General features: G+C 40.3%; 1 protein-coding gene across 5 annotated transcripts in view; it reads right to left on the bottom strand.

The window, feature by feature from the left end:
• FHIT (fragile histidine triad diadenosine triphosphatase) overlaps positions 1 to 21,372 on the bottom strand; it is a 1,113,572-nt gene that overhangs the window by 765,475 nt on the left and 326,725 nt on the right. The gene's annotated exons all lie outside the window — the stretch shown is intronic.

Here is a 21,372-nt window from a genome sequence, read left to right as displayed (position 1 = left end):
GAGAAAGCAACCAGAAAGTAACTTCTATTATCCTGGGAAGCTCCTCCAAATAATTAAAATTCTGAAGCTCTCCTCAAGCTGAAGGCAGATCAGACCCTCATTGAGGGCACGTTCTATTAAATAAGCAGACTCTTGTCTGTTGTTCTTTGGCACAAGTCCTTGAAGCTTGCAAATCCCAAAACACTGAAAGCCGTTATTTTTTAACCTAATTTAATTTTTAAAGCTCCAAACCTTCTTGCACAGGTCTTGGGCAGCTTCTAGGGACTGGTCACTGTGCTAGGATTGGGGGATCTCATCACCTATCATCTTTCCAGGGAGACACTGCTATTACTTAGAATTCCCACGACAAAGAAACTGATGTGCAGAAAGTGAAGTCATTTACCCAAGTTTCATTAGCTGAAACATACTATTAGAGCTATAGTTGGAACACAACTTTGAACTCAATGTCCATAACCACTGCATAGGCATCTTGAGGACAGATTATAATTTCTTTCTTTTCTTCAATTTTTTAAAGTACAATACTCACTTTCAAAATAAAATTAAGGTAGAAGTGAGGGTAAGGTGTGGTAAAATCAGCTGAGGTGGGGTGAATGATGGCAAAAGGAAAATGAAAGCAAATTATTCAGCACTGTGTGTGCTGTACTTAGTCATTCAGTTTTGTCCAACTCTTTGCGACCCCATGGGCTGTAGCCCACCAGGCTCCTTTGCCCATGGGGATTCTCCAGGCAAGAATAATGGAATGGGTTGTCATGCCCTCCTCCAGGGGATCTTCCCAACCCAGAAATGGAACTAGGGTCTTCTGCATTGTAGGTGGATTTTTTACCAGCTGAGCTACCTGGGAAGCCCTGTCGTCAGATGTTAAAGTGCAGTTCAGGAATTTCACCAATCTGGTTGGGTTTGTCATGAAGATTAGACAGGGCTCTCTTTCTAACCAGACACTGAACTCAGTTTTGAGTCAGGGTCCTAGACAACAAGAGCCACACACTTCCTAGATGACTGTGACATTTACCCCCTATCATTTCCCCACAGTTTTGCCTTGCCCATTTCCCCCCTTTACTGAGCTTTATACCAGAAACCTTCTGCCAGGCATTTACAAGATAACTGACTAGCCTTCCTCATGAAACAGGATTAAAGCAACTTGCTGCTGCTGCTTTTGCTAAGTCGCTTCAGTCGTGTCCGACTCTGTGCGACCCGATGGACTCCAGGCTCCCCCGTCCCTGGGATTCTCCAGGCAAGAACACTGGAGTGGGTAGCCATTTCCTTCTCCAATGTATGAAAGTGAAAAGTGAAAGTGAAGACGCTCAGTGGTGTCCGACTCTTAGCGACCCCGTGGACTGCAGCCTACCAGGCTCCTCCGTCCATGGGGTTTTCCAGGCAAGAGTACCGAAGTGGGGTGCCATTGCCTTCTTATTTACATGCAAATTTCCAGGACCAACTCATTGACCATAATAGATGAACACAAGGTTGCCATAAAGATAAAAATGAGACAACGTTTTGTTTAGAATAGTGTCTGACGCACAGTGGACAATTAACACGTTTGTTCCATGGGGACAAGAGATAGGGGGTTTGAGATTGACATATACACACTGCTATATTTTAAATGGATAAACAAAAAGGTCTTACTGCATAGCACATGGAACTCTGCTCAACTGTTATGTGGCAGCCTACATGGGAGGAGAATTTGGGGCAGAATGTGTATATATGGTTGAGTCCCTTCTCTGCCCACTTGAAACTATCACAACACTGTTAATCAGCTATACTTCAATATAAAAGTTTAAAAAATAATAATTCTATGGATATAATCATCATTCCTGAAGAAAGTCACTTAACTAGCATGAGAGTAATATCCCATCTCAAATGCCCTTTTCTCAAGGTTATGTTTTAGAAGTAACTAAAACAAATGACTAGCATCTGCAAAGGAGGAGTCCAGCAAATGATTGCCCTGTTTGACTTGTGGTGACAGCCCCATGCTCCACCTGAGGAAAATTACTTTAATAGGACTTCATAAATGGAGAGAAATAGGCCAGAATTAGGGGGCCTCAGAGATAGGAAGTTCATAAAGAGGGAAAAAATAATTTTATTTTAAAGGATGAAAATCCACTGCTAGACATACCTCCTTACCAAACGCAGTTCCAATTAAATACCACTAACAATTAGATAAACTGAGCCCAACAGGGATTAGATTTGTGTAATGAGCTGATCAATTTAACTAGTCTATTAATTCTAAAGATACCCAATCCACGTGCACAAAGCCACTGCCATGAGCTAGATGAGCAGAAAGAGTTGGCATAGAAAAGGCCCCCAGACTCTATTAATTCCCATTTCATCAGATGCCCCTGGATAATGTTGGCTCACAGCTGGATTTGTACAACACAAAATACACAGAGCTGCATTTAAATATTTATAAGTATAAATATTTAAAAGGGTGTATCGTTTTTACTTATCATGCAGCTCACAGAAAAAAGGTTGCAAAACTCCTGGAAGGCTCAAATGAGGGTGAAAGGGAAAGTCGCTCAGTTGTGCTCAACTCCCTGAGACCCCATGGACTGTAGCCCACCTGGCTTCTCTGTGCGTTGGATTCTCCAGGCAAGAGTACTGAAGTGGGTAGCCACTGCCTTTTCCAACGGATCTTTCCGAGCTAAGGATGGAAACTGGGTCTCCCAACCTGCAAGGAGATTCTTTACCATTTGAGCCACCAGGGAAGCCCCCCAAATAAGAGTGGCCACCAGTCTTTCTCCAGTGAACTTGAAAAGCATGTATTTTGCCACTACCCAGGACAAAACAAACAAAAACTGACTAGTTACTTCCCTTCCATACTGACTTTAGACACAACTGTCAATTGTACAAAGTCACACTTTGGGGAACACTGTGTCTCTTAAAGACAACACTAATTATAGAACTAACCTGTTTAGCTTCTTGCCCGAAAGATTTCAGCGTTTAACTTGACTCTCCCATAATTCACTGTAGTGCAGCAATTAAATTAATGGCAATGCTACAGCATGGAATCCTTTAAACCCCAATGGACTTGTTTCTTTGATTAGACCAGATCAAGGAAGCTACAGCTATTTGCAGGCAGATTAGAGGGGCTCCCTTTTCTATTGCCATCAGTGCTGAAGATTGAAAGGTCATGCGTGTTGACATACCACCTATATCCATATGAGACTGTTTATGTTGAGGTTATTCTTTCTTTTCTCTTTTTTGTTTTTTAACTTATCAAAGTATAACAACACACAGGAGACTTAGAAAATACAGAATCAAGTTACATGTGCAAAGTCAAAGTGGAAAAGAGATTCCAGAAATTCTAGAAAACAAATCTCAGTGTATAGTAGTAAACAGATTTTTCACAAAACAGAGTAGGCTCTTTCCTCTCACTCAATTCTTTACACCCAATACTAAGTGTGGGTTAGGCTAATTATAAAGAGTAAATTAGAGCTAAAAGCTATATTAGTTAATGATTAACTTAACTCTGAGGCATCACCAATTCACTAATAGCTTTCCTGAAAGCTAAAGAAATGAAACACACATGTGATGATTATACATTACATCCCAGTTTCAACAGCATTAAAATTCCCTGGGCTCAGGTGAGACGAGAGACTCTGATGTCATACAGAACCCAGCAAAGTCTGTATGAACAGGACTACATGTGCCAGCCATACAGAGTCCTTCTGCAGAAGTGCTATTAGCAGAACAAGAGCCCTACAAGATATTCTAGACGCAGGTAGCTGGGGAATCACTGCCTACCACTGCCCTCTTCCCTACACACCTGTCTCCATCGATTTCTAATGCATTTTGATGCGTACATGCATACTAAAAAATATGAAAGCTGAGAATCTTTTGACAATAATACCAACTGAACTTGGCTTGAACTTTCCTTCTTACCCTTTGGGGAATAAACTGTATCAAGACATATTATGAGAAACAGTAAATTAAGGCCAAGTTTCTCAGCTACACTAATTATGAAAATCTTTGTTTAAGTATCATGTCTGTTTATAATGAGAGGTCCCTGGGGAAAGGAGCTCTATGTCTTTAGAATAACCACAGGAATCACAGTTTCCAAGGGTGCTAAGACCCTTTCGTGTTGTTGTTTATTGGATTTTTAAAAATGAACCATGAGAAAACAACAGTGAAAGCCATTATTTATTCTAAGGAAACTTTCAAGTTGAAAATATTATTGAGCATATAAAATGCATGATAATTTGACAGTCCCTTTTACAGTTTTTAATTATTTCAGTGATAAGATTAAAACCTAGGAAGTGTTTATTCAGATTCACCTTGGTAAAACAAAAATATTCAATAAACAGAGGGTACAGATAGCTTTATTTTTTACATGTGGACTGGGAGGATTCATTTCTCCCAAAACATGTATCATCCCATATGTGCTGTGATTCACAATCCCCAAAGCATTAAAGCTTGAATTGCGAATCTACTGTTTCAGAATCATTGGAATTCTGATCCCATATTCACTCTAAATAGATGTAGGCTAGAAGAAAATTTCCCACATTTCAAAGCCAGATGGCCTATATCAGCTAAATATTTTTTCATGGCTTGTTCAGAAAATTCCTGTTGGAAGTAGTGAGTTAATTTCAGTAAATATGAACTTAAGGGATCCTTAGTCATCAATTCCAAACATGGGACTCTATTTCAAGAAAATATATTTATTTAATTAAGTTAAAAAATAACAACCACAAAAGTATACATACTACAACTCTGGAACAGAAAATGTTTAAGAAAATAACCTTAATGTGGAGGGGGAAAAAAGGTGAAGCAATGCTTCCTCGTTTCATTGTGTGATCAAATAAAAATTCTTCTTCACACTGAAAAATGAAATCTTTATTTGATCTATTTCTGAAAGCAACAAAACAAGGTTGGATTATTTCATTAAATTCTCTGATATGAAATATATTAGTCCCTACCCCTAAATCTAATTTTTAAACAAGATTTAACAACAACAAAATCCAAAAAATGCAGTTCTACCACTCCTAAACTTAGACTTCTAGAAACCCAGGACCTGGATTATAACATGCAATATTCATAGCTTGTATTCATAAACCAGCTCTTAGGCTTTCTCTAGTATAGATACAAATATAGGTATGCCCCAGAGACATTGTGTGCCTGGGTCTAGACCACCACAATAAAGGTATTATCACAATGACGTGAATCCCACCAATTTTTTTGGTTTCCTAGTGTATATAAAAGTTATACTTACACTATGCTAAGTGTACAATAACATCATGTCTGAGAAAAAGAATGCACACTCCTTAATTAAAAAATATTTTATTGCTAAAAAGTGCTATCATCAGACAATGCAGGGTTAACAAATTTTTAATTTGTAAAAAATGCAACATCTGCAAAGCACAAAAGCCAAGTACAATAATAAAACAAGGTATGCCTATACATGTAAATATACAGAGAAAGACTCCCCAACAGTTGGAGAGGTGTTGCTACACTGAGTGATTCAGCTAAAAAAAAAAAAAATCAAGGAACTAATAAAAAGAATTGCAACTTTGTTCTCTTCAACACATTTAAATCTCCTTTTTCAAGTTGAAAGAAGCTACATCATAGCCTTAAAACAGCAGAGTAAGAATGGAAAAAAAAAAGCAGAGTAAGTTATACTGGGATCTTTTCTCTATCACTGTTAGAACCATTCATTGCACATGACATGACCACATCAAATTATTTCTTATTTAAAGTAAAAAGGTTGGAAGCTTTTCCTTTCTGCAAGTTACCTCCATGTTTGCCCAGTAAGCACTCGAAGTTGATCTCTCACTTTCTAAGAGTCTTAGAAAATATATCATCACTTGATTTAGGGCAAAGTTCTTCAGAGGCAGTCAAAGACAGGCTAAGGATGGGAAACCCCAAAAAAGCAATGCTCTGCCTAACTAGAGTACCCCTACTTGGCATGCTGGTAACTTACTCTAAGTGATAAACGAATGTGCATATTAAAAATAAAGATTTGAAAATCACTGATTTAGTGGAAGTAGGACATGGATCCAAGACAAGACCCACCCTTGCATCAAGCTGAGGGTTTTAGGTAGGATGTCCTGTTTGCTGAGACAGCCCCTGTACCTAAAGGTCCATAAGAAAGGGCCACATAATGGAGAGTGCCCTGCCTGCCAGATAAGAACCAGCGACAGCTCTGTGCTAAGAGTGCGGCTCTGAATCCTAACTCTGAGTACTGAGTCAGAGGTTGGAGTGTTGAAGTTTGTCTAAGGCTGCACTGGCCGCCATAAAGGCACATGCAGAATGGGTGCCATTAATTAGCTAGGCATTGTGCCGGGAACAGGAGCCATCCGTGAACCACAACGGTCCCAGTCCCGGAGGGACTGGAGTTGAACTCTGCCTGGAGTTCAAGTCTAACGGAAGTACACTCATTAATCAAATAATAAAAGACCTAGCCAATAATGGGCCCCTTCTCTGCATTGGTTTCCCTGGTGGCGCAGATAGTAAAGAATCTGCCAGCAAAGCGGGAGACCAGTGTTAGATCCCTGGGTTGGAAGATCCCCTGGAGAAGGGAATGTCAACCCACTCCAGTATTCTTGCCTGGAGAATTCAATACAGTCCATGGGGTTGCAAAGAGTTGGACATGACTGAGCAAATGAGCAGCTAATATATGCATCAGGGGACCATTTGATCATCAACTCACTCAAACATTACCACACCTCTAAGAATGAGGCCCTATGACATCCTCAACTAAGAGCGGAGGCACGAGAATGAGCATCTGGGCAGAGGTCAAAGCAGCAACACAGCAAGCATGGTTGGGAGAAGGGCAGGGTGGGCATGGAGGAATGAAGTCCAGCCTGTCGGGCAGAGGGCACAGAGAGGGTGGCGAGAATGGGGTGCTGATCACAGGAGGCAAGAGGGGAAAGATCTATCTAGGCCACGCTGGGTAGATCCCTGTTGGCCACTGGAAGGAGTTTTCATCTTTATCCTAAAACTAATCAGTGGGAACCCACTGCCTGGAGGGCACTTGGCCATACGTGTGTATTTGGAAGTTCTCTCTGGGTTAATCTATACACCTTTTGACCACAGGCAGGATGTACATGGTACGGTCTTCTCTACAGACAGACCAACACAAAACTAACGCCATTGTGGGTCATTCTGAATGTTCCTGATGCATATACACAGCCTGCCCTGGACTGACCACCCCAGTAGTAACTCATCCAACTAATTTCTAATTTCTACCTTAGTATCACCATGTGGGCGCATACATCAACTCCTTATATCTTACCATGGAAGGGTAACTTTGAGAACAGAAAAGTTTAAAAGCAATGCTATTCTCTTTAAGATCTTTTCGTCATTGGTAGGTGGTAGAAAAAGACAGAAATCATATCACATTATGGAATAACATGGGAGATTTGTTCACACTTTCAAGTATTTAGGTGTTATTATAGGTAAGTGTTGAGAAGAAGAAAGACTCCTTTTTTTTAAATCTCTTAGGAACCAGGCTTTGTTTTTGAAAATACTCCTCAAATTAACAGAAAATGATATATCTATATGTTTCTCACTAAAGAGAAAGTAATTTTTCTTCTTTTAGTGTGTAAGAGTTTAATCACATTTATAAAGATTTAATCACATAAGACCAACCACTGAACCCCTGGCCCAGGGCAGAATTCCGTGGGACTCAGTCTTTGAAACAGAACTGTTTCTAAAACCATAATTCCATTGACAGAGATTAAATACTCATTACTGCACCCTCCCTCCATTCCTCCCCCTCTGAAGAGAGAAAACTTTTACTATCAATAAGTCCATTATTTATTCGGAGGCAGAAAGCATAAAATCTTGAATTCAAATAATCATGATCTTGCAAAACCTTCTGTTCAGGAGAGGTTAGTGTGTCTGGAGGGATGGCCTTGGACATGGACATGAAGTTTCATTGAAAAAAGCTGGACTTCAGGAGAGACTCTGGCTTTGGACAATTAACCCCTCTGGGCTTCAGTATCTACACATAAGTAAAATGGAAAATGTAACAACATCTAAAACTGTGGTAAGATTAAACATTTAGCACAGGGCCTGGAAGAATAAAGGGTAGTGGTAGCAGTTTTTTATTATCACCCACAGATCCTCTGGAGGAGAGCCTGGCAACCCACTCCAGTAGTCTTGCCTAGACAGAATCCCATGGACAGAGGAGCCTGGTGGGCTACAGTCTATTGGGCTGTAAAGAGTTGGATACTACTGAAGCGACTTAGCATAGCACCCAAGAAATAACATCCACTTTGAGAGGGACACATGACCCTTCAAGACTGTTGCAAAGAGAAATATCAGAGAGTTCTTCTGTGAGAAAATGTGTCATTTGCCCTTTACCTGCAGAGCTTGAGAGTGTCACCACAACATCTTCATTTTCCCTTAAACCCTTTGGAAGTGTAGAAGTAAACAGAAGCAAAACTACCTATTTAACAAGCAGCACCATGGCAGAACTGAGCCCCCTAAGACATCCTTTAGTCTCTTGCTCAAAAAGGCATGACCCAAGGAGAGAGATTTTTCTGGGTTCTCCTGCATTCTTGACAAAGGTACAGAAAGCCTCTGGGCCAAGTCCATGCTTTTGAATCTTTCACTGTTGAATTAGAAGAGGGGCAGAGTCAAATTTTAATTAAAGGGATGAATTTGGTATTAGCCACATTTTTACTGTCTTATTCAGTTCAGTTCAGTTCAGTCGCTCAGTCGTGTCTGACTCTTTGCGACCCCATGAATCACAGCACGCCAGGCCTCCCTGTCCATCACCATCTCCCGGAGTTCACTCAGACTCGTGTCCATCGAGTCCGTGATGCCATCCAGCCATCTCATCCTCTGTCGTCCCCTTCTCCTCCTGCCCCCAATCCCTCCCAGCATCAGAGTCTTTTCCAATGAGTCAACTCTTCACATGAGGTGGGCAAAGTACTGGAGTTTCAGCTTTAGCATCATTCCTTCCAAAGAAATCCCAGGGCTGATCTCCTTCAGAATGGACTGGTTGGATCTCCTCTTATTAAGCCAATGTTATATAAAGATGGCATCGTAAGAGTTGATCTTTTAAACAATTCACTCTTAGGCCCATTTATTTCCTCAAACTAAATTCCTGGTCTTTTCATTCTCAGAAGTTTTGCATAACGCTCTGTTGTAAAAAGCAGTCTAGTCTTTGCTGCCTTTCAACTTTACATTCTTTGTTTTCTCATAGAGAACATAAAAATATTCGTAATCCTTCAAGAACTTCTGACAGGATAGGTAAACGCCTTTATGTGTCCAAAAAAACCCCAAACCCAAGACATCTAAGCAACCTAAGTTTGGGGAAAATTATTAAGTAGCAGTAATTATCATAACTCCAATTGCAAGAAAAACAAATGCTTCAAATACCATTATTCATTTAAGTTTTCTGACAACCCGGCATTTATCTCTTTTGCTGTTATATTACAGAAATGTCTCTTATTATATTCATTTTACAGAGAGAGTACTTTTAATGCTAATGAGATACATGCCCCAGAGTTGATCCTTTTCTATAAGATTAAAAAAAAAAGTTGCAAAAATCTAAGATTATTATGCTAACTACAGACCAAAGTGTGTTGCAGTAAACGATGCAAAGAAAATTTAACAAATAGGTATATGCTCTTGAAATTGGTACTTCTCTACTGTCAAGGTGCTGGTTGGAAGACAAGCACCAACACTGAGAAATCCATCCCCATATAGATGGCCATTTCTTCAATAAAATTTAATTTGAATCCAAGAGTAATTAAAACACTTAATTTGTATGAGCACTGTTCCAAGATTAACTAAGGTCTGCAGGAGCTGGAGGCGAGGAGATCAATTAGGAACCTAGGAAATTATTCCAAGAGAGAGTAGGGGTGGAGAGAGGGAGGAAGGGACAAAGAGAGAGGGGGGAGGGGGAGGGAGGGAGCTCCTGAGGAAAGGGGAGCGAGACAACCCCCACTTGGGATACAAAGAGGATGTGAGAGACAATCATGAGAGGACGATTAGAATCTGGAGAGAATACAGGACAGCGAAGAACATCTTGAGGCTTCAGAATTGTGGCGATGGGAAGGATGTCGTCCAAGCACACAAATGGAAGAAGCATAGTGTGTGGTGGCAAAGTTTTCTTTCAGAAATACTGAGCGTGAGGCATTTGCCCATGAAATCTGACCTCATAGAGAATTGCATTTAACGACACTGAGAGACATATTAGAGGTAGAGATGCTTTGGGAGATGGTTACAGAAACTTATTCTCCAAAGGGGAACTGGAAAAAAGACATCTCTATAAATCCCAATGCAGTTGTTCCCTAACACCAGCAGTGACACACAGGATGGGGACTGTCTGCTTACCCAGCAATCAAGAGAGATAAAGCACATAAGACCCACAGGGGGCAGAGGGTCCATCCTGGCCAGAGCAACACTAAATGTCAGGTTTTCAGAAGTAATGAAAAAATAAGCCTCAGCATCTTAAATCAACTGAATATAGCAACAGAGAATGGATGAAACCCCAAAGGGCTTTGGTCACACTCATGTATAATAAGAACACCAGTCATGTTTATAGACCAATTTTATGAGGCAAAATTAATGAGTAGTTTTGGAGTGTTCTGGAAATTCTATGAGATTCATTTTTAGATTACAGCTTGTGCATTTAGTAATGCTCGGATAAGAAAATCATTAACTACAACTTCAAAACAGTAGAAGTGAGGCACAGGAGGCTCCATTTCACCTGTGTGTTACTCTAATTTTTACATAGCATTGTTTAAACAGCAAACACAACTGACTTTTACAATGATTCATGTTTGAATTTGTTGCCATTTCCCACATTGAGAACTTTGCTCATCCCAGAAAACATATGACTTATACTCACTTCAATATAAACCAAACGTTCTGCTTGGGAAAGAATGAAGAACTAGGAATAAAAATAATAATAGTAGCAAGAACGGAGGAGGTATTTACTATGCACCAAGCATGGGGCCAGACAGAGTCTGTGTTCATCATCGTTTTAAATTTCATTTCTATCAATTAGGTATTCTGTGGTAGCCACTGAATAGATGAGGAAACCAAAGGTCATGGAGGTTAAGAACTCAGTTACATAAACATTTTTCTCTTTGGATAAACTGACATACGCCACAGGGGTACAGGGTTTCTTCCATCACTATACTTCAGGAACATGGGGCTCAAGCAAAGATTAATATTATCACAAAGAGAACCATATATATATAGTTCTGTACTTTTAAGGAAAGAACTTATAGTGATATCAGATTCAAACCATCACCACTGGTATTTTTTCCTCCTATAAAAATAGGCAATCTGTAAGAGGTTTAAAGTATCTCTTTAACCCATGGGGGTGAGGGGAACCATTTTAACGTCTTGAGGATTTTATAAGTGCATATTTTTTTCATTTCTTCTTTGAATGCAATTTCATTAGAGTGTTTCACAATCTCAAATATGGCAAATTCCAGAAAAATGGTTGATGCATAAAAGAAAGCTACTAAGACAAACTGGGGCTTTCCTGGTGGCTCAGATGGTAAAGAATCTGCCTGCAATGCAGGAGACCTGGGTTTGATCATTGGGTCTGGAAGATCCCCAGGAGAAGGGATTGGCAACCCACTCCAGTATTCTTGCCTGGAGAATTCCATGGACAGAGGAGCCTGGAGGGCTGAGTCTATAGGGTCGCAAAGAGTCGAACACAACTGAGTGATTAATGTGTGCGCACACAAACACGTGCGCACACAAACACACGCGCACACTTGCACACAACTGGGAAATATGCCATTCTTTTCCTGTCATTAACCATTCATTGTTTTTTAAGTGAGACGCCAGAGGGAATCTGAGTATTTACATCTCTCTTTGGGTTTCAAACAGAGTTAGGTCTTCTATTAAGTCTTCTTTGATATGATTATTAGCTTATGTATTTGAATGTGTACTATCTTGCCAGGTTTCACCCTAACTGCATTATGCACTAATTACTGTAGACCTCCACACAGTCCACTGAGGGCAGTACTATCATCAAAATGTTTCATATGAATTTTTGCATTCTAGAAGTACTGCAAAGAACCATAAGTTATTATTCTGGTACACAAATTTAATGCCAAAAGGTTAATTAAAGTTTTCATCTGTAACAGTCAGTATAGGCATGCAGATATAATCACATACAGAACATGAACTTGCAGGATTCAAGGATCAAGTAGAGGATATATTAAATATTTTTAATCTCAGGGGGCAGGAAGTTCAGAGCTTGATTTAATGATCAGTCTAGAACCCATAATGATTTCACCCCAACTTCTCTAATAAGAGAAGGGAACAGCAATGTTCCACTCTGTTTATGCTGTGAATAAAAGGTGAATTATATTGATCTGGTTTGAGAACTGCTTGCTTAATTCACAAAGTAGAAAGGACAAGCATACAGAAACATGAAGGCCCTTAGTTGGGCAACAGGCAGGAAACTGGTCCTCATTGTAGAAAAAACAATAGCAACAAAAATAACAGCAACAATAGTAATAACAATTAGGGCAATAATAGAGATTGTGGCATAAATACATTGATTGCTTATGATCCGTCAGGCATTGGATGAGTCACATACTTTATTATCAAATTTAATCCTTCCAACAAGCATTAGTCTTATGATCTCCATTTTTTTTTATGATCCCCACTTAAAGATGAAGGAATGAGTGAGTGTTAAGGTTACACAGCTACCAAAAATGGGAACCAGGAACTGAGCTCAGACAGTCTGACTGCAGAGTCAAGGCCCTTCAAAATAATTAGGCTGAATGACTTGGGTCCTGTCGTGGTCAATCTATCAGCAAATCATCCTGACCCACAAATACAAGGGTAAGGGAGTCTAGCAAATTAGAATGAACTTCATTTATTGAAAACATATAAGGCTTTGATATGATGTTGTCACCTCTAAACCAGTTACCTAACCATGATCATTTCATTTCTTAGTGCCTCTCTCAGCAAAGAAATTACTCTCTACATAAACAAGAGAATGAAATCTGGCAAAAACATTAGAAACATGACGATGATGGTAATGATAGCTAGAGAAGTAGCAACAAGATTTTCCATTAAAACCATCATTTACGTGCTGGCCTCTATGCTATGAGCATTATGTATTGCCTTTTCCCCCTACTATGCTGCATGCTCACTCACCTTGCAAAATGTTTACACGCAACAGACGCCGTTATTTCTTGCATTAATAAATGAACAAGTGAAAGAAACAACAGTATGGTGAAGTTATACAAAAATTATTTGTAATACATGCTCAAAACTCTCAATGACACAGAGTATAATCATACCACATATCAAATCCAAGCCACATACCGTGGAGTGTGCCACTGAAATGAAATGTAATATACCTATTGCCTTGGGAGTGACAGACAGAATCTGGTAAAAGACACTGTATTAATTACATTGTTTTCCATGGAACTGTTCTCAGGTTTCCCAAGACAGCGAGACTGTAGAACGTTCATGATGAAACTGTCAAAGAGGACTAGACTGGAGGGGACCTTTGGGCGAAAAGAGATTTGAAAATAATGTACTGCCTGTCCATGGTTTAGATGTGCCTGTCTCTGCAAGTATGACCACATTATTGATTCTCCAAGGAAGAAAGAAAATATGACTTTGTCCCTTAACTGACATCAAAGTTATCATGCTATGCAACAGTGCCCAAAAGCATTTGCAAATATTCAGACACAAAGCCTGAGTGTCCTAGGAGAAGACTGTAATTCTCACTGATCTAAAATGCAGTGGTCAGAGGCACTCAGGGTATTCCAGGAGAAAGGCAGGATAAGTCAATATTTTAAATAGACCAGTCTCTAGAATCAAAGGCTTTGAAATTCTATGACAAAACAAGGAACCCTCAGAAATTTCACCTTGTCATGTACACAGCCCAAACTGATCATTAATGGCAGAGAGACCACAGAAAAACATAAGTCTGTCTCTGAACTGAAGACATTTCCATGCATCTGTTAAGAGAATGTCCTTGTTCCAACAGCTCTCTCTCTCTCTAAACTAATAAATGCTTCCAAATCTAATGGGAAGTGGAAAAGGTACTATTTCCCAAGCATGATAGAAGGTACAATATATATTTATATAATATTTTAAATGAGTGCAACCTAAATAGAAATAGACATCAAACAATTCAAAGCTGGTATTGCTAGTTCAGTTAAGTCACTCAGTCATGTCTGACTCTTTGTGACTCCATGGACTGCAGCACGCCAGGTTTTCCAGTCCATCACCAACTCCCGGAGCTTGCTCAAACAAACTCATGTCCATCAAGTCGGTGATGCCATCCAACAGTCTCATCCTCTGTTGTCCCCTTCTCCTCCTGCCTTCAATCTTGCCCAGCATCAGGGTCTTTTCCAAGGAGTCAGTTCTTCACATCAGGTAGCCAAAGTATTGGAATTTCAGCTTCAACATCAGTCCTTCCAATGAATAATCAGGACTGATTTCCTTTAGGATGGACTGGTTGGATCTCCTTAAGGGACTCTCAAGAGTCTTCTCCAACACCTCAGGTTCAAAAGCATCAATTCTTCAACGCTCATCTTTCCTTATAGTCCAACTCTCACATTCATTCATGACTACTGGCAAAACCATAGCTTTGACTAGATGGACCTTTGTCGGCAAAGTAATGTCTCTGCTTTTTATTATGCTCTCTAGGTTGGTCATAGCTTTTCTTCCAAGGGTCAAGTGTCTTTTAATGTGATGACTGCAGTCACGATCTGTAGTGATTTTGGAGCCCAAAAAAATAAAGTCTGTCCTTGTTTCCACTGTTTTTCCATCTATTTGCTATCAATTAATGGGACTGGATGCCATGATCTTAGTTTTATGAACGCTGAGGTTTAAGCCAGCTTTTTCACTCTTCTGTTTCACTTTCGTCAACATGCTTTTTAGTTCCTCTTTACTTTCTGTCATAAGGGTGGTGTCATCTGCATATCTGAGGTTATTGATATTTCTCCTGGCAATCTTGATTCCAGCTTGTGCTTCATCCAGCCTGGCATTTGACATGATGTATTCTACATATAAGTTAAATAACCAGGGTGACAATATATAGCCTTGACATACTCCTTTCCCAATTTGGAATGAGTCCTGCTGTTCCATGTCTAGTTCTAACTGTTGCTTCTTGACCTGCATACAGATTTCTCAGGAGGCTGGTAAGGTGTTCTTGCATTCCCATTTCTTGAAAAATTTTCCACCATTTCTTGTGATCTACATAGTAAAAGGCTTTGGTGTAGTCAATAAAGCAGATGCAGATGTTTTTATGGAACTCTCTTGCTTTTTTGATGATCCAGCAGATGTTAGCAATTTGATCTCAGGTTTCTCTGCCTTTTCTAAAACTAGCTTGAACATCTAGAAGTTCATGGTTCACATACTATTGAAGCCTGGCTTGGAGAATTTTGAACCTTATTTTGCTAGCATGTGAGATACGTGCATTCGTGCGGTAGTTTGAACATTCTTTGGCATTGCTCTTCTTTGGGATTAGAATGAAAACTGACCTTTTCCAGTCCTATGGCCACTGCAGAGTTTTCCAAATTTGCTGGCATATTGACTACAGCACTTGAACAACATCATTTTTAGGATCTGAAACACCTCAACTGGAATTCCATCACTTCCACCAGCTTTGTTCATAACGATGCTTCCTAAAACACATTTGACTTTGCATTCTAGGATGTCTGGCTCTAGGTGAGTGACCACACCATCATGGTTATCTGGGTCATGAAGATCTTTTTTGTATAGTTCTTCTGTGTATTCTTGCCACCTCTTCTTAATATCTTCTGCTTCTATTAGGTCCATGCCATTTCTATCCCTTATTGTGCCCATCTTTGCATGAAATGTTCCCTTGGTATCTCTAATTTTCTTGAAGAGATCTCTAGTCTTTCCCAGTCTTTTGTTTTCCTCCATTTCTTTGCACTGATCACTGAGAAAGGCTTTCTTATCTCTCCTTGCTATTCTTTGGAACTCTGCATTTAATGGGTATATCTTTCCTTTTCTCCTTTGCCTTTAGCTTCTCTTCTTTTCTCAGTTATTTGTAAGGCCTCTTCAAACAACCCGTTTGCTTTTTGCATTTCCTTTTCTTGGGGCTGGTCTTCATCACTGCCTCCTGTACAGTATCATGACCCTCTGTCCATAGTTCTTCAGGAACTTTGTCTATCACATCCCATCACTTGAATCTACTTGTCACTTCTGCTGTATAATCCTAAAGGATTTGATTTCGTTCATACCTGAATGATCGAAGATTCAGGTATGTCTAAGAAACTGCTAGGAGGGAGTTTCATTTTATGTTTTTAATTAGAGAGAGAAACAAAGATCAACTCATATATCAGCTACCATTTAGTTTCTTTTTTAAAAAGCATAATCTCATCATAGAATATAGGGTCACAAAGGGCTTGAGTGGAATTGATCATAAGAAGCATATATTTCCTTGCACTACAAACAGCCATAACCCCTTAAACGATTCCCCCAAAGCTGCCTAACATCAAACATTAGTCAGTCCATTTAGGATCTATTAGCAAATTTTGGAGACCTCCAAAGGGGCCCGACAGTTTAGGCAAAGAAAGCCTTGTATGGCATCCCTTCATTCAATGATGACTAAAGATCTGCAGGTCACAGACAGGCACGCTGTGATGTCTCCTTTGTTAATTATTTAAGGTAATATCCTGGATGCTAGTAAATCCTGGTAACTTCAAAATAAAGCCCTTTGTGCTTCAAAGCTGTGCTTTCAATCAACAAGCCAAAACATGACTCTTCACCAAATGATATTTTTAATGCATATTTTATCTTTCAATGAACATTCTTTCACCAAAATAAAATTTGGATTTTTTCTTATATTTTGATTCAACTTACAACGACAGACAGGTTCTTTTCTCTCATTTATTGCACACTGTCTGCCCCTTCTAGCCATTAGCTAATACATCCATGGAATCAACCATGGTTACCTAGGTGTAGATGACTAGAGCTTGTGATAAATCTGTTCACTAGTAGTAATGACTGGGTTTCAAGACTCTATAACCTAGTTTATTTTTTTTAATGGCACATTTCAAGCATATAAAAAACAGACAAACTAGTGAAATGAAGCTTGATGATGTACCTACAACCTTGCAGAGGATCCAGGTGGGCTACAGTCCACGGGGTTGCAAAGAGTCAGGCATAACTGAGCGACTAATACTTCTCTTCAAACTTATATTAATATTTACTCATCTTACATTCATTTTAGGACTGTTAAGAGGCAACATTCGATAAACAATAGGCACCTAGAAGCTGGCAGTTTGCAGGAGTGGGGTCCTTGAGGCTCACTGTTGGCTGAGGATTAATTCTACGGTTGCTGGATCAGGATCATAGGAAGGTCTGGGGTGTGTGGTTTGCTGGGGCAGAACCTAGGACCTCCAGAGTGACAGCTCTAGAGGCACTCCTGGGAACTCAGGGCAATAGGTACATTTAACAGTAACATCTTGCTATTTTAATCAGAAGATGATTAAAGCAGCATTTATGGCTAAAACAGAATCTCAGCAATCCTGTATCATCTAGCATGGATGAACAAATCCAAGCTTAACAGTTCAGGCTAACAGTACGTTATACATCAAATACATATCATATAGATTTTACATAAACAGAAAAAAACAGATTACCTTGGACTTCTCAAGGTTTTTGAAAGTATGTCAAATAGCAAATGTGCAAACACCTTAGTTCAGTTCAGTCACTCAGTCGTGTCCGACTCTTTGTGACCCCATGAATCGCAGCACGCCAGGCCTCCCTGTCCATCACCAACTCCCGGAGTTCACTCAGACTCATGTCCATCGAGTCCGTGATGCCATCCAGCCATCTCATCCTCGGTGGTCCCCTTCTCCTCCTGCCCCCAATCCCTCCCAGCATCAGAGTCTTTTTCAATGAGTCAACTCTTTGCATGAGGTGGCCAAAGTATTGGAGTTTCAGCTTTAGCATCATTCCTTCCAAAGAAATCCCAGGGTTGATCTCCTTCAGAATGGACTGGTTGGATCTCCTTGCAGTCCAAGGGACTCTCAAGAGTCTTCTCCAACACCACAGTTCAAAAGCATCAATTCTTCGGCGCTCAGCCTTCTTCACAGTCCAACTCTCACATCCATACATGACTACTGGAAAAATAATAGCCTTGACTAGACGGACCTTTGTTGGCAAAGTAATGTCTCTGCTTTTGAATATACCATCTAGGTTGGTCATAACTTTTCTTCCAAGGAGTAAGCGTCTTTTAATTTCATGGCTGCAATCACCATCTGCAGTGATTTTGGAGCCCAACAACAAAGTCTGACACGATTTCCACTGTTTTTCCATCTATTTCCCATGGACTGATGGGACCGGATGCCATGATCTTCATTTTCTGAATGTTGAGCTTTAAGCCAACTTTTTCACTCTCCTCTTTCACTTTCATCAAGAGGCTTTTTAGTTCCTCTTCACTTTCTGCCATAAGGGTGGTGTCATCTGCATATCTGAGGTTATTGATATTTCTCCCGGCAATCTTGATTCCAGCTTGTGTTTCTTCCAGCCCAGCGTTTCTCATGATGTACTCTGCATAGAAGTTAAATAAGCAGGGTGACAATATACAGCCTTGACATACTCCTTTTCCTATTTGGAACCAGTCTGTTGCTCCATGTCCAGTTCTAACTGTTGCTTCCTGACCTGCATACAGATTTCTCAAGAGGCAGGTTAGGTGCTCTGGTATTCCCATCTCTTTCAGAATTTTCCACAGTTTATTGTGATCCACACAGTCAAAGGCTTTGGCATAGTCAATAAAGCGGTAATAGATGTTTTTCTGGAACTCTCTTGCTTTTTCCATGATCCAGCAGATGTTGGCAATTTGATCTCTCGTTCCTCTGCCTTTTCTAAAACCAGCTTGAACATCAGGAAGTTCACGGTTCACGTATTGCTGAAGCCTAGCTTGGAGAATTTTGAGCATTACTCTACTAGCATGTGAGATGAGGGCAATTGTGCAGTAGTTTGAGCATTGTATGGCATTGCCTTTCTTTGGGATTGGAATGAAAACTGACCTTTTCCAGTCCTGTGGCCACTGCTGAGTTTTCCAAATGTGCTGGCATATTGAGTGCAGCACTTTCACAGCATCATCTTTCAGGATTTGAAATAGCTCCACTGGAATTCCATCACCTCCACTAGCTTTGTTCATAGTGGTGCTTTCTAAGGCCCACTTGACTTCACATTCCAGGATGTCTGGCTCTAATGAGTGATCACACCATCGTGATTATCCAGGTCATGAAGATCCTTTTTGTACAGTTCTTCTGTGTATTCCTGCCATCCCTTCTTAATATCTTCTGCTTCTGTTAGGTCCATACCATTTCTGTCCTTTATTGAGCCCATCTTTGCATGAAATGTTCCCTTGGTATCTCTAATTTTCTTGAAGAGATCTCTAGTCTTTCCCACTCTGTTGTTTTCCTCTATTTCTTTGCATTGATCGCTGAAGAAGGCTTTCTTATCTCTTCTTGCTATTCTTTGGAACTCTGCATTCAGATGCTTATATCTTTCCTTTTCTCCTTGGCTTTTCGCTTCTCTTCTTTTCACAGCTATTTGTAAGGCTTCCCCAGACAGCCATTTTGCTTTTTTGCATTTCTTTTCCATGGGGATGGTCTTGATCCCTGTCTCCTGTACAATGTCACGAACCTCATTCCATAGTTCATCAGGCACTCTTATCTATCAGATCTAGGCCATTCCTGCAGGGTCGCAGCCTGGCACTCTAGGCCGCTGTCCCTGACCTCAGATGTGGGGTAGCTCTCAGCCGCACTTAGCTGCCGCCGGCCGGCGCTTAGTGCACTGGCCGCTGCCGCTGCCTGCGCTTAGTGCGTGCAAAGATCTTAGAAAAATATTTTTTCAACTTACTTTCTCTAATACAAGCTTTACTATACCACATGTCAATTCTTATGTGAAACATGAAGCCGTAAAAATTTTTCCTGAATAATGATGATGACTGCCGGGAGCCAGTGTGAGGAACTCCGCCCTTGGCAAAGGTCATGAGGAAGGAGGCTCGGCATTAGGCAAAGGCGGGATCGAGCCTCAGGAAACCCCCTGTTCCCGAACATCTACCCCCCAAACCAGAGTCTGTTTTATGCTCTCACCTACACCTCTGACTTTACGGGGGGCTCTCCCCCATCATCATTTCTCTCGGAGAAGGAGTTAATTTGCAGCTCCAGTTAATAAAAATTCCTGGGCGTGACAAGAGTGTTTCAACTTACAAACTCCTCTGAAGTTTCTCTAGTCTGCCTGAGCGGGTTTGTCTGGCCATATGTGATTGTTTACAGCCTCCCAACCATGAGAGGCATGAGATGCTTTAAACTTTCTAAATACAGACTATTTTGAGAAGTTACAAAATTATTAGTATAGTATAGTAGATTGATTAGAAATTATATTGGTGAAGGGTTTTCATTTGTTGAGCCAATATTTACTGCTAAATCTCCATATTCCATGCTCTTATAATGAATATAACTAGCATATAGGAGAAATAAGTATTAACCTTTAAGAGTAATCATGTTAAACCTTAGGCTAAGTAAATTCCTTTTCTTGATTGTAACCCACTACACCCTCACCCTATAGGAATGCAACTTTATTTGGAGGGTGGCACTTGGTTTAAGAAAAAAATCACCCCTGGAAAAAATAAGTTTTCTGACTGACCGTTATCAGAAAGGGCCATAAAATGTCAGCAGGCCTCATGGCCAGAAGATGATGTAAAGCCCATAAGACCTTTGTATAATTTTATATGAAGCACCTGATTTTGACAAGGGTCAGGTCTGCTGACCCCTGCGTGACTTTGTATTCATCCCTATGTATAACAAAAGGTATATAAACAAACCTGAAAAATAAAGAAATTGGATCAGTTTCTGGAAAGACTGATTCCCCCGTGTCATTCTTTCCCCTTCTGGCTGAATTCCCATCTGGTACGTGGGTACTCACCAAGCCTGCTAATTCTGCCTGGGCTTCTAAGATCGGACCGGGGAGGCCTCAGTGCCTCCTCTCCTTCAGGAGAATGGAAAAATGCCTGTGGCCTACGTAGGTGGTGATTGGTATTCCCTGTAAACCAAGTTATTCAGCCACTTTTTCTCCACTAATTTTCCTACTACACTATTTGTTATCTAATCTCTCTCTATATCTGTAATTAAATAAGTTTTTTCCTAGGATGCCTACTCTGTCTCCCCTTCGAATTACCCTGGATCCACCGGGGCTGGACCCCGACAGATGATGACTACAAATGAATAGTCTATTTAACCTTCACTAGCCCCTTTTCTGTTTTAACTCACAGATCCCATGCTTTCTGCTATGGACAGGACTTCCATGGTGTGTCAAGGGTTCAACTGTATGACATCCAATGGCTGGGGATTTCCAAGAGAGACTGAACAATGCTGAGAGGTGTTATAAAAGAAAGAAACTTATGACCATAATGCATAATGCACAACAAGTAACATTTTC

The sequence above is a fragment of the Capricornis sumatraensis genome, chromosome 10 (assembly GCF_032405125.1).
Source record: "Capricornis sumatraensis isolate serow.1 chromosome 10, serow.2, whole genome shotgun sequence".
In the NCBI taxonomy this organism is placed as follows: Eukaryota; Metazoa; Chordata; class Mammalia; order Artiodactyla; family Bovidae; genus Capricornis; species Capricornis sumatraensis.
The sequence above is the reverse complement of the archived record's forward strand: the minus strand, read 5'-3'. Positions and strand labels throughout refer to the sequence as shown.